This window comes from Lissotriton helveticus, chromosome 6 (genome assembly GCF_964261635.1).
Source record: "Lissotriton helveticus chromosome 6, aLisHel1.1, whole genome shotgun sequence".
Taxonomy (NCBI): Eukaryota; Metazoa; Chordata; class Amphibia; order Caudata; family Salamandridae; genus Lissotriton; species Lissotriton helveticus.
Window position 1 is genome coordinate 1677655679 of NC_136067.1, and position 13734 is coordinate 1677669412.

Sequence of the window (13734 nt, forward strand, 5' to 3'; positions counted from 1 at the left end):
GCTGGGTGTGGTAGAGGGATTTTTAATATGAGTCTTTCCCTTTGCACATTCATATTTTCTTGTGTACAAGTTGACAATATTCTTCCCAGTATAACTCCTCTTTACTATGAATGACGGGTTTCCTTTATATAATTCTATATGTTACAGTTTATGAGGGTATGATGCCTATTATTGGATTAGCAATTGATGTACACCAATAGTTAAGCACCTTAGCTTTCAAGACCAGATGTTTCTTGTGCAGCTCTGACCTAGTTCCTGATTTGAGGGTCCATTACCAGATTACATGACCATTTGAACACGTAGTAAAATCCGGCTAATATTCAGAACATATGTGGGGCACCATGAACAGTAAATCCACTCTTGTTAAAAAGAACTAAAAACATCTCTGTCCTGACAATGTAATAAGACATATATTCTTTTCTAAATAAGGTAATACATACAAATCAGGCATACTGGTTGCTTGGTTATGAAGAAGTTCTTAAAGGCACTAATGTCTGTTTTCATAGAAATAAAAACATAAATACTTTTTGAAAGTATAATGGGATACTGTGCCAGTGGAAGGAAATCAAATAACACCTATGTCTGTTGAACTCTTTTTATATTGAAAACTGAAGTCGTGGATACGGAATATTGTCTATATTTTATTGAGTTGTCACAGTATTGAGACCAAAGTATTGAGGATCAAAATATTGACATGTAAGTATCTCTGAATTCTCTTACTCCACATCTATATATCTTCACATATCGTAAAGGTACCTAGATGTGGAGTTAAGAACAGTAATGATATACTTATATACACTTACTACCTCGATATTTTGGTGTTAAATGTTTTAGTAAAACATATTGTGGCCAGTCAATATTCTATACTCGATTTTCAGCACCTACAACCCTAACTGAAGACATGTTCGTCATCTAATTATTTTTCTTCAAGCACTCACTACCAGCTGAGGACAGTGTTTCAGGTTTCCCAGAAATCTATGTGTTCAACATGTGTACTATGCCCCCGTTGAGGGCATTAAAATAGCATGGGGATCTGGCTCAAAATTTGTGCAGAATCCGTGAAACCCTCCAGGTTACATTCCTACGTCTGGCGATGATGAGTAGACCGCACACATATTTCTCTGGATTGTCACAGAGGTACCTGAGTTCTCCCTTCAATACTTCAGTTAAGTAGAATATTCTCTGAAGTCCCTTAAAACACCCAACAGTTCAAGAGAAAGGGATATCAACAACCTCAAACTAGCATTTATCAATTTTAAGATTGGGCATATATCAGTAATTTCGTTCTATCTACCAGATATAAATCTGGAAGCATCCTGTTGAAAAACGTTGTATCTAGACAAAATCATCTGCTTCCTGTTTGTTGCAACTGTAAAAACGTCAATTAGATCGGTTCATTATTTAAAATCTCTCCAGGTTTGGAGATCTCCTGGAAGAAAACTCATTTAGCCCAATTCAACGAGCTCTCTGTTTTTTAATAGTTAAAGAATCAGACAAGCCATCTATCTTGGGAGTATTCACTTTCAAAAGGGATGTTACATCGGACCCCTCAGCCCTCTCATGGATGATACACCTTCTTAAATTGTTACATCTGTTCCCAAGTCTTTTCTCTTTCCTTTTCAGAATGTCAGTTTCTTTATTCATTGCATTTATGTTCTCCACTATATATTGTGATTCACTAAGTCTCTGATCCATTCCTTCTTCAATACTTTGTAGTGTGTCTTTGGTTGTCAATATAAATGTATTCAGATTTGTAACCTTCTCTTCATTAGGAGGGTATTATATAGCATGGATGAACTGTGCCATATCTGTAAATCTGGAAAAATTCCTTAACAAGGTTGAATCTGTTGTATTTGTTGAACTTCTATAGGTCGTTGTGAATAAAGTTGAAGAAACTCCACATATGTAACCATTTAAAACACCACCTCTTTATATAATGTGCTTGTATACCATCCTAAATCACACATGGCAAAACAATATGGCTTGCACTATTAAACAGTGCTGAAGAGGATAATGAGCTCTTCAAAAACGAGCAAAGGAGTAATCAAATGCCTACCAAAAACATGTCTCTAGCTTCCTAAACTGGTTTGACTTGTAACCCAACCTTTGTTACAATAAACTAGGAGCCCGCCCCAGCGTTGCCCGGGGCAGAAGGGGGCTGGGGGCAGCATTTTAGGCTTGCGTGCACTCCCGCCCCGGCCCCCGCCCGCCACAACATTGTCTGTGTCCCGTAGCCTGAGCCTTACATCAGCCGCCGTTGTTCAGGGCCAACCTTCCGCCCCCCTCCCCTTCCCGCCCCGGCCCCCTCCCGCCCGTGTCCCGGAGAGCCTGATCCTTACCTCAGCCGCCGGTCCCGCTTCAGGCGCCCTGCCCGCACAGGCCGCCACTTCGCCCAGCAGCAAGCAGGGCCGCGGCAGTCCTCCAAGCAGGTCGCGATCTTCGCCGCCATTTCAGGAACTGTTGCCAGGGAGCGCAAATGATGTCATCACGCAGATGTCGCGGCCGGTGCTACTTGCAAGGGACTACTTTATTTGTATTTCTAAATTTTTTAAACAACGTATATTTTTTATTTTTAATAGCCTATGTCCTTCTGCTTGCCCTGAGGTTTTCAAAGATGTCTTGGGTGTTTTGATTGGTGGTGTACTTTTCGAGTTTACCTGGCTCAAAGGACACAGTTCTCTCTTTATAATAGTAGTATAGATATAGCACATTGCCAGGAATACTCACTGAAGAAAGAGGAACCACTGTTGAGCCCTGAATCAGGCATCCATCTTACTGGGATTCTAGGCCATGGCGATGGTAATGACCTTATTACCTCCATACGTCAAATCTTTAAGTTGACACTGTTCTTTGGTGGGTTGCTGTTGGGGGCGGGCCATGGCATGCCTTTTTACAACGTCCTATCACTGTGATCATCTATGAGTAAGCGCAAACCTTTATGAAGGAACATACTGACATTGTTGGTTGGCACAGATCTGTATTCATCAACCCTAAGGACTGCAACTTTCTGCTGCTTGTCATGCGATCTGAGAACTATTAAACACAGTTATCACTTGCAAAGCTATCTGTTTCTGGAAATTATGGTCATTCACATTCTATTTATTGGTAGTTTCCCATGCTGAAAATGTTTTGATAATTGCTCCTTTCCAGATCTGGAGGGAAGCCTCTTTTCAGGCTGGAATTGGGAAGGAAATACTAGCGAAATAAAAGAGCTTGTAAAGGAAGTTGTTTTCTGTTCTGGTCATAATGTTTTCCTTGTGGAAAAACAGATTTGACATCATGTACTTGGGATTTTCATTTCCTCAAGAGTAAATGTGCAACTTGACGTGTTGATGTGCATACATAGAAACACCTTGGGCACTCATACGAATCTGTAAGAGGCACAGTAACCCAAGAGGAGGCGAATTGCTGATTTTTGCAGACACTTTTATAAACTGGGCTCTTAGTCATTAAAGTGTATATCCTTCTGAGTAGTAACGTGCCACAACCTTGTAAGCTAAGCACATGTATAGATACTGACCACACAATAGGTGTTGTAACTGCGTCCTGCTGTTTTCCAAGGACCAACAACCACACTATTTACTAAATACTAAACTATATCGAAAGGGCGATAGCAACCTCTTTGTGTATGATTGAAATGGCTCATTATTTTTTAGAAACAACTATAAAAAGCAAGTCATCTTACAGTCTGTTCAGTTCTTTATGCTATAGTGCAAAGGCGTTACCTGAAACTGTCCCGACTTTATTTTCTTAGAGACTCTCAAATAGCCTAGGAAGAAATTCAGAGTTTTACTTTAAAACATTGACGTCTTTGTGATTTGTTTTCAAACCCTGAGGCTGGTAAAATGCCTTCTCTTTATTTACTGTCATAGTGTACATTCTTTTAATCACATGAGGCACGTCTTCATGCACTTTTTGAAATAACCGACTTTCAAGTCAAAAGAACTTCCCCATGGAAAATCAGTATAACACAATCAAGCATACCCAGAAACCTTCAATAATTCCAGAATTCGATAACATCCAGTTATACACTAGGGCCCCGATGTAGGTAAATCCCATTTACCGATTTTGAAATACCGAATTTTACCGATTCGGTATTTCAAAATCGGTAAATGGGATGTAGGTCCCAACATCTGGATTCGTTACCGAATCCTTAACAATTCTTTAATTACCGATTCGGTAAATACCGAATCGGTAATGCCCATTCATTCTATGGGCTTTGAAGCCCATAGGAATGATTAGGCATTACCGATTCGGTATTTACCGAATCGGTAATTAAAGATTTCACAAGGGTGCAGGGGGTGTCACTTTGACACCCTCTAGCACCCCCAAAACGGGCATGTGTGCAATGTGGCACACAGACATGCCCTAAGGGCACGTCTGTCTGTCACATGGCACATGTGTACATGCACAGATGTGCATGTACACAGGAATCGGTTTTTTACCATGGATTTGTATTCCATGGTAAAATACCGATTCTGTAAGCCATGTGCTGATGGAACATAGGCTACCTACATTGCATTTTCGGTAATTTTAGCGAATCGTTATCATTACCGAATCGGTACATATTACCGATTCGGTAATGATAACGAATCGGTAAAATTACCGAAAATGTGCCCCTACATCTCCATAGCCCTTTACCGATCGGAAACGGCCGAAAATCTGTATTTTCGGCCGATTCCGATCGGTAAAGGGCTACCTACATCGGGCCCTAAGTGCAGACACAGTTTCGTACCACAAAAGTATAAGATTGGGAAGATAAGGCTAAGTCTAAATATAATTATGCACGCATTTCCACACCCCATGAATACAACTGTGAGTCCTCCACTGTATGAGCGAGTTTGGTCTGGCGTCGGTCCCGGCAGTGAGCCCCACCATCGCACTCTGCAGCCGAGGCCTCTCAGGCACCATGCTGATGCTGCTGACAGTATTTGTGCACAGCACATGTACATACAGTACACAGTGAAAATGCCCGTCGGCGCGCGGCACACCTCCAGTCCTCGCTTCCTGAATTGACCCTAACCTCACTTCCTGCCAGGACGTGAGGTCACATCCCCCCCCCCGCAGAGCCACAGCCAGTACTTACGCTGCGCTGACGCAACCACTGAAAGCAGTCACCGTGGAGCCAGGGTGTCTCGGTATTTCAAAGCAGCAGGCTTTTAAGAGATACATTATCGCAGCAGTGCACTATGTATTAGTGTTACCGAGCTGCTGTGCTGGTGTCAGCGCCCGGGCAGCAAGTGTCTGCAGCAGAGAGCAGCTGAGCCGGCGCAGGTCACAGATGCGCGCTACCAGTCTGGCGTGGCCTTACTTCAGTTGCTGGTACAGCTGAGTCAGTGGCATTAAAATGCGTGACAATGTATTTCAGTGCGGTGATGCGGATCACCGCACTGAAATACGTTAGAGTCACGGCTGATGTGTGATACTTGGCAGGCCTGGATAAAGTCAGCCCTGTTACTTGAAGTGAGAGACTCTGGGACCCCGTATTGGTCTCGAGATGGACACCCTGAAAGTGATGTAAGACGCTGCGAGCTGGAGTGTCTGCGTGCAGGAACCTCAGCGTCTCGCGTTAGTGTGTCAGCATGGAAGTCCTTTTTCTCCTCTCCCTGCCTCAGCAAAGATATGGTGTTTATATACCCAAAGTTCTACTCTCAGGTGTTCTACCTTGCTGTCATGTCGAACTTAGGATGACTGAAGGAATGACCCTTATACATAGGTATTATGAAGGAGATGGTAGTCCTGCGACTTAGAAGTCTGGTTAGGTGTCCTGTCCCTTTGGACGTGGCACTCCCCTCTTCTTTTTTCAGTTAACATACACAACATTTTGAAGCTGTTGAATTATGTAAACCACATTTTTTCTTTTGTAGCTTACTGCAGATTCTTTCCAGTGTTTTAATGTACTGGAATAGAAAAAAAATAGTTGCTTTTCTTGGTTAGTTTAAATTTCTATGATCATACTGTGAGACCCCTTCCTATACTTCTCCGACTCGCCCTCCCCAAGCTTCATTTTATTTATGTACAGCAGAGTTTACCAATTAAATGTTTAAAATCACACCTTTATTGTAAATGTAGTGACAAACTTGAATACTATTTCCCGCTTCTTATATAATATGTGCAGATTATAATGTTTTGTTTCACTATGATCAGTACACCCCGATTTAGTTGTTAATCTTCTTTTCAACAGATGTCCTTCACGACGGTCAAGTGCCCTGATTTGTAAGTGGCAGCATCGCATACTGAGCATCAGTAAGGCCCTCCAGGATTTAACTTCTCTACAGCAAGTGAGTAAATGTTTTACTCAAGATGACTTTCTCCTGATGTGTGTACGTGCTAAGCATTTTATTTTACTATGCTGCACATACAATATCACCTTGTCTGCTGACTCGTTATTACTTTGTGGCTCTTTTCTGTTGTATTCAATTTGGTCCGAGTTCACCAGTTTCAAAAAATGTGGGGTCTAAAATGTGGAATAAGAACAGTACGCACACATTCAACACAGCTTAGAATGGCCGAATTCATGGCATAGCTCAGTGGCCAACTTATAAAAATGTAATTGTGCTCTGATTTTGATTATGGAATTGCATTCTCTTTGTCCTAATGTTCAGTAACATGTTTACTCTAAAAGAGTACTCTCAGAGTAAATGTCTCAATTGTGTTGTATTTCTTAACATAAATATCAATTAAACAGACATTTTATTTGTAGCCTGATTTCTGTGTTCAGATATAAAATCCTTACCATCCTTACCATTACAAAATACCCATACAAGTAAGAAAGTAATTCAGTACATTTTGATGTGAAGGGGGATCAGTTTGTCCTTGGAATATAAATGAGGGTAGATACATCTACAAGGAATAAGTTAGAACTTTTAGTCTCTGGCAATAATTACAAGCAGCGAGAGGGAGAATATCTAATGCTGCATGTTGGGCTCTAAAATGATATCTTTTCGGTAGAATGAAATAAAACATTTCCATTCAATTAGGAGACAAATGAATAAATTATGATCTCAATGCAGCGTGAATTGAACTGAATATCTAAATCAAAATACACCTACATCTCCATCATCCTGCAGATTAGACAGCATCGATAGTTAGTAGGTCATTTTGGAAAATGTACCTAAAATGTAAAGGCTTTAGGGACCTATGTAGGAACACATTTTTCCATAGACACAGAATGGGTAAAAACATTTGATACCTCTGGCCCTTAGTGAGTTAAGAGCCAGCAAGACTAGATTTAGTCCTTTCGGTTATTCGGAAAAGCTCAAGTGAGCCAATCAATGGTGAGCCCTGTTCACGGGAAAAATCAGCTGTAGGCATACGCCTGGACATAGTAAGGATAAATTACTTTATTATGGAATATTGCTATGTAACCTATTAATATGCCGAACAAATCTTTTAGAGTTCAGAAAAGTGGTAGCCTTTGGACTAGGGTAAAAGTAAATTTCTTATTTGTTTCCAGTTTCTTTGTATTGGCTCACATGAAAAATAATGTTTTCTGTAAAGGTGAGTTTTCCCCTGCAGCCTCTCACCCCCTTTTAAATGGGATGTGAAAAGCCATTTCTCAAAAGTTAAGCAGCACTGATGGAAAGGTCACATGGGTGTACACTTAGATGCTCATAGATGTTTAGGAAAGAGATTGGAAATGTTTGTGAATAACCACAAATGTATAACTCGGTGCTTGCTCTCATCATTCCCATTGTCCGCTTCCTTGACGCTTCACTGTAATCACCCACGTCCAATGCCCTCATGTCACATACAACTTCAGAAATATCTGCAGATCTATCAGATCCTCCACAGTCACGAGAGACATTTGCACACTTAAAAATCTGCAGTTTATGACTTTGAGTTTTGAGCCCAACATGTTGAACAGCAGTGCAATATTTTCCTGTGATTTCACATAATAAATCACAGGGTCACAAGAAATCTTCTGTTGAGCTTTGGAGCTGTTAATGAGGAGTCAAAGTGTATGAGATTGGGCCACTTTGAATATTTATAGAAGAAACCAGGTAACCTGACTTAAATATTCCTAATGATGAAACAAAACATGTCTTGGTTATGCAGTGGCAAAATATATGAACTTCTGAACAATGCAGGTTCTTCTTCAATAGTTTTGAAAACCACGTCATGGAGCTCTTTAAGCACCTTTAAGTAAAACTCATGAAATTCTCAATTCTTCTAGTAGAACGCTAAAATGGAAAGACTGCTACAGCAGTTCGTAAAGAGCATATCGGTAATGGAGCTAAGGGCTAAAGAGTTCTATGTAGACTGAAGATTTAGGGGAAAAAAAGTTTAACAGTAAATGCAAAATTGCCATCCCTCTGTAAATGACAAACACAATTCATGGCACTGATAAAATTCCTACACAACAAATAATAATTAATAAACAACAACTTATTCACAAATAACATCCTTCATCCTAAAATGTGATCATACAACAACATCAGGGTTATAGTAGGCAATCAAGCACAAGCTACTTCCTGAGCTTGAAATAATCTTCTTTTTTTAATTGACTGTGGACAACTTTTACTAATAGTGATTTAGTTTGTCAATAATCAATCCTCTGTCTCCAAAACCATTTGTAAAAGAATCACATTTAATTGTTGACAATTGATTAGCAAAACTAAGAGCCTGAATTAGATCTTGGCGGACGGGTTACTCCGTCAAAACGTGGATGGATATCCCGTCTGCCGCAGTATAAATTCAATAGGGTATAATGGGATTTATATTTCGGCAGACGGGACATCTGTCACTGTTGTAATGGAGTAACCCCTCTGTCAAGATTTTAATCAGGCCCTACGTTTCTGAATTATATCGTGTTTGTAATCTTTTTTTTTTTGCTATCAAACTTACTAAATGGGTGAAGGCCTTCTGTACTTGAGTGTGATTACAGCAAATGGATGCATATCCGAAGACTAGAGTAACAGTTTTGGTGTGAAATAACAAGCATACACTTGTTCCAGGCAGTGACCCAAAAAGACTTGTTAAGGAGTAAAATGGAGAACTTGCTCATTATGGTGCTCTGCTTTGAAGCACATTTACATATGTTGACACTTTATTCTTTCACACTACATGGAGATATCTTAAGCTCCTGCTGTATGAGAGAAAAGCTGTGTCAAGGAGTGGTCAAGGAATGTAAACAACTATAACAAAAATGCTTATATTTATGCTATTTCCTGCACATGATGCATAATTCAACTGTCAGAAACTGCAAATCATATATGTACATTAAATTGCTGATGTATGATCCTTAAATTATATACTTGACCTGAATGAGCCTGTCTGGGAAAAAAACATGGGTTGCATTAGGGAGCATGTTAATAATATAGAGGCATATTGAAGGACATTAAAGCTGTTGTTAAAAAAGTTCATCCTGTTGCTTGCCTTTTCCATGTACCTTTGTTTAATCAATGTGTCTTTTCCATAAGGCGTTTGTCATCCTATTGTGTACTTTGAAGTTATATACCTATAACATAAAAACATTTTCTACAGGATGGATACTTGTTTTGGGGGTTTCTTCTCTTGCATGTTGAAAAGAACATTTATTTTATCAATGTATGCTTCGGACACTAGAAGGTGTATTTGAAGAGGAAGTGTGTGATCGTGGAGCAAAGGTTTCATGGTGGTATATAGTGGTGTGAAACTGGGCAAAGGTCATTTGGAATTTTCCCTGTAAGCTTTCTGGACCAAGTATGCAACCTAAAACTTGGTTCTCATTTCCTGGAGGGACAATTAAAGGCCTTTTTATAGCTGGCTCAATATGGTGGCATTTGCAAAGGTTCAACCACATTCTGTCTACTTTTTCAGTCTTGTAGCCTATTAGTGATATACTCTAATAGCCCTGTCTAGATGACATTTCAATAATTGAGGTGTGCTATGACCCAAGCTCTAATCAACTCTAACCTTTGTCAAGAGGAGCAGGATAATTGTCCATATGGTGGAGGTTGCATAATGATCTCTTTTGCCAATTCTTTGCATTGAGAAGTAAAAGAAAGGTTGGTGTCGAAGATGAGTCCCATGTTTCTAATTTATGTTGAGATGATGCAGTGTATATAAAATCCTGGGGCATGCAAAGGGAACGGTTTCAGGTTCTATTAGTCCTGAAACTAGTATTTTTGCTTTAGCTTCGTTCATGGATAGGAACATTTGGAAATCATGGCCAATGCACAAAATGATTGTGGCCTTTGTCTAGAATGTAGATCCAAGGGACATACTTTGCCCATTATTTCTGGGATAATGACTGTGAGATGATACTGTTGAAGATGTGGTGCAAAAAAGGTGTACCTTTATCCCTGTCTTCCTTTTGATAGGCCGCCTCTCGCCAGTAACTAGGTTATGGACACCAAGTGGAGTTAACCCTTCCATCACTGAAAACTGGTGGGCCAAGTGCACTAGTATTGCCTTACAATCTTCCTGCTGTGCAAGTATCAGGTCACTAGTGCCTTTGATTAACTCTACTAAGCCATACTAAACTAGCACTTGTAGATAGATAGGAAGAAGCTCACTGTCCTCCTTAGCCTTCTCAGTGACTGCATGTAAGGTGACCATAGACTCCCCCTGAAGGTATGCCTTAATCATATTTACATAAAACACCCGAGGGGGAACTCTGTTGGTATCTATATCAAAAAAGTAGTTGAAATCTGAGATCTAACTTAGTGCCTGATTTAGATCTCGACTGATGAGATACTCTGTCACAAACATGATGGATAGCTCTTTCACATTATTACAAGTGCATTATATCCTATGGCTCTTGTAATACTGCGGATGGAATAGTTTCTTATCTAACAAGATCTAATTCAAGAAGAATCATTCAATTTGTCCCCCTAAGCTCATATGCAAATGGCTTAACGACCAAGACTTCTTCACCCTCTCCTAGTCACACCATACATTCATCTGTTTTTGGCTGGCATGAAAATTGTCTTTTGCTTTAAACATGAGTTGGGAAACAAACACCACAGTGTTTCTTCTGAATCATTTGGAATAATTCAGCTTTCAGGAAGCCTCATTGAATGCTAGTACTGTATCCCAACTTACAATGAATGAGAGAGGAGAAGTGCAAAGGTCAATTCAAAGTATCATATATTATGGACACATCCTCCACATTTCTGTAGAACATCAATATTTAAAGAGAAGGTACTCTTGGTGACGGTGTAGTTCAAGTGTATTAGTGCAATAAAGTGAACATCAACCCATTATAAACATTGAACGTTTCACAAAGCGATCTTTAGTATCAATATGTAGCAAATTCTTTGATTTTTGTTCTAACAGAACCTAATGAGTGTGTTTACTTGTGATGAAACAGGTATTGTTGCTCTCAGAGTTCTATTTTGGAAAGAGCCTTATCGTATGAAATACCCCTCTCTTTCATTCTTTAAAACTTACAGGGGAACATTGAGTCATTGTGTGGGTGTACACAACAAATTATAAGGAGCTAATGGTTTTCACACATTATCCTACTGGGAATCTTTTGATGGTGGGTTCACCGCAGAGCTCTTTACCTCACTGAATCAGGTTCCTCCGAGCAATCGGTATCGCACTAACTCACCAATGTTCTCCATTGATGTTCTGCAGAAAATCCTACCGCATGTGTTGGCCTATTGAGGCCCACGTGTGGTTCAGTTTATATGTGATTCATTCACAGTTGGTTCCAGGAATTATGGTTGCCAAACCATGCTGTTTGGTTTTAAATTATTACTACATCTGTATTCCTATCAATATAGGTTGAATTAGAAATTCTGTCAAGTTTTCGCAGATCAATAGTTGTTGAATCATTACTATATCACAAGGTGACCTTCCTTTAGCCAATTTGTTTGTGTTATGCTATATTTATTGCCATTCTGATGCTTTGAGGGACTGAATCATATTCTTTGATTGTAGGATGCGGCCTGTGCCTTGCCCAGAAGGAGACCCCTTGTAAGTAATTAAGAGGGTTGAAACGTCAACAGATTACCACTGTGTCACTTATAGGTTGAGGACTTTGCAATCCAGTAATGTCATCAGTCAGGCGTTTGGAATAATAGACCACCACATCATGTGTAGGTGTCTAAATGTTGCCCTCCCAACCTTCTTTCCCCCTAATATAGGAGGCTACAGGCTAGGTGCCTATAAATGAGCTCTGTTAGGCTCCACTCCTTTCTGTGGCACGTCCACATTGGCAAATAAAAGGCAAAGCAGAGGATGTCCCACTTCCTCTGGAATAGTTCCTCTAAACCCTCAATCATGCTGTTCAGGGCTCAAATCTTTGAACTGGTCCATTGGTGTGGGGTCTGTAAGATGTGGAGAAGATAGACTTCTTGTCTGGCAACATCAAGTTCTTCCCTTTGTTGGAGACCACAGTCCTGGGGAATTGCATTTTTTACAAGCTTCTAAGAAGAGGCCTAGCTGCCACAGAAAAAGTAGTGCTTCTTAGTGAAACCGCTCGAGGATATTTGGAGGCATTTTCAACCACAAGATGAGTATCCTTTCGCGTGAGGTTTTTGGGGATTGTAGGGGACAAATTATGTCATTGTTCACCCTCTCTAAGTTTACTCCTAGCTCTTTTAAGAGTGCAAGTGGGGATTTGGTCTGGCCTTGTGTCTGGCAAGTTCTGCAACATTTTCATTACTTTTAACATCCTGGTACAATCTGGGACAGAAGAGAAGTAGCCTGTTCCTTGTGGTTGATACTTAGGTGTCCACCTGAGGTTACCTTGTAGGCATGCTGTGTCAGACAATTCCTGTGCGCCGAGGGACCATTAGCCTCTTGATAGTGTCTGTCTCAATGTCAAAGGGCCCACTCTAAAGGAGATCCTCTTCACGCACTACCTTAAACATGACAGTCGTTCCTTCACAGCCCTAGTCCTATGCTAGCTTCTTTACGCTGACTGGGGCAGGTCTATCTGGGCCAAATCGAATTCATCTCGGGAGGGTCCAGTGGCAGCTGACAACTCTTGTAGCTCAGAAAGGGACCCAGATGCTGACACCAGGTCTCCTTAATGGTGTTCTCTGTCTGGAGAAGAAATCATTGGGCCCTTAGCCAATGCTGTTGTGGAGTCTGCTTGGGATTTTCCCTTGGGATACGCTGTTGCAGTCTCTTTTCTTCAGGAGGTTATTGGTTAGTTTGTGTTCTAATGAACACATCCAACCATTGTGCAATGTGGTCATTGTGAGGGGGGCATGCTATGCCAGTGTTATCTTTTAGCACAATGTGAATAGTGGCTTTCTTGTCCTCAACTTAATTCCATGTGCATGACTAGAAATTGTGCATGATAATAGATGGATTGATAGTGTGAGCTAGTGGAACATCGCTCTGTATGAGTATCTTTTAGCGGAGTGTGTTTGGGAGGATTGCAATTTTAGGTAGCTTGCCAGACAGGCATTGGGTGTTTCTAGCAACATATTCTGAAGTGTGGGGGATGGAGTAGGGCTCCCTGTAGAAATAGGAAGGGTCCATTTGGTGGAGTTCTTTCTCCTGTCCCTTTCTGGAATACTCACATTAGTCTGGATGGAGGGCGTGTGGACGAGGGGAGGTGGAGTGCTCTCATGGAGGACGGGATAAGCTACAGTGTAGGAGATCCAAGGGTTCATGTGGGCTATAGTAGCACATGCTGTATGCAGTGGTTCGTAGAAGCAAAATGCTAATTATATTTTAACCGACTATAGGGTGAAGGGGGCTGACTCAACCCCCTTTTATTCATGTATAGACATGTGTTTTTATTTAGGACTTTTTTTTAACACAAAAGGCTGTAGAGACACCTGAAAC

At 40.6% G+C, this 13734-nt stretch overlaps 1 protein-coding gene across 2 annotated transcripts in view; it reads left to right on the forward strand.

The window, feature by feature from the left end:
- PLCB4 (phospholipase C beta 4) overlaps positions 1 to 13734 on the forward strand; it is a 1076851-nt gene that overhangs the window by 247909 nt on the left and 815208 nt on the right. For both annotated transcript variants that reach the window (XM_078649526.1, XM_078649527.1), the window contains exon 3: positions 6185 to 6281. The gene's annotated coding sequence lies outside the window, so the exon portion shown is untranslated. The remainder of the gene's footprint in view (positions 1 to 6184; positions 6282 to 13734) is intronic.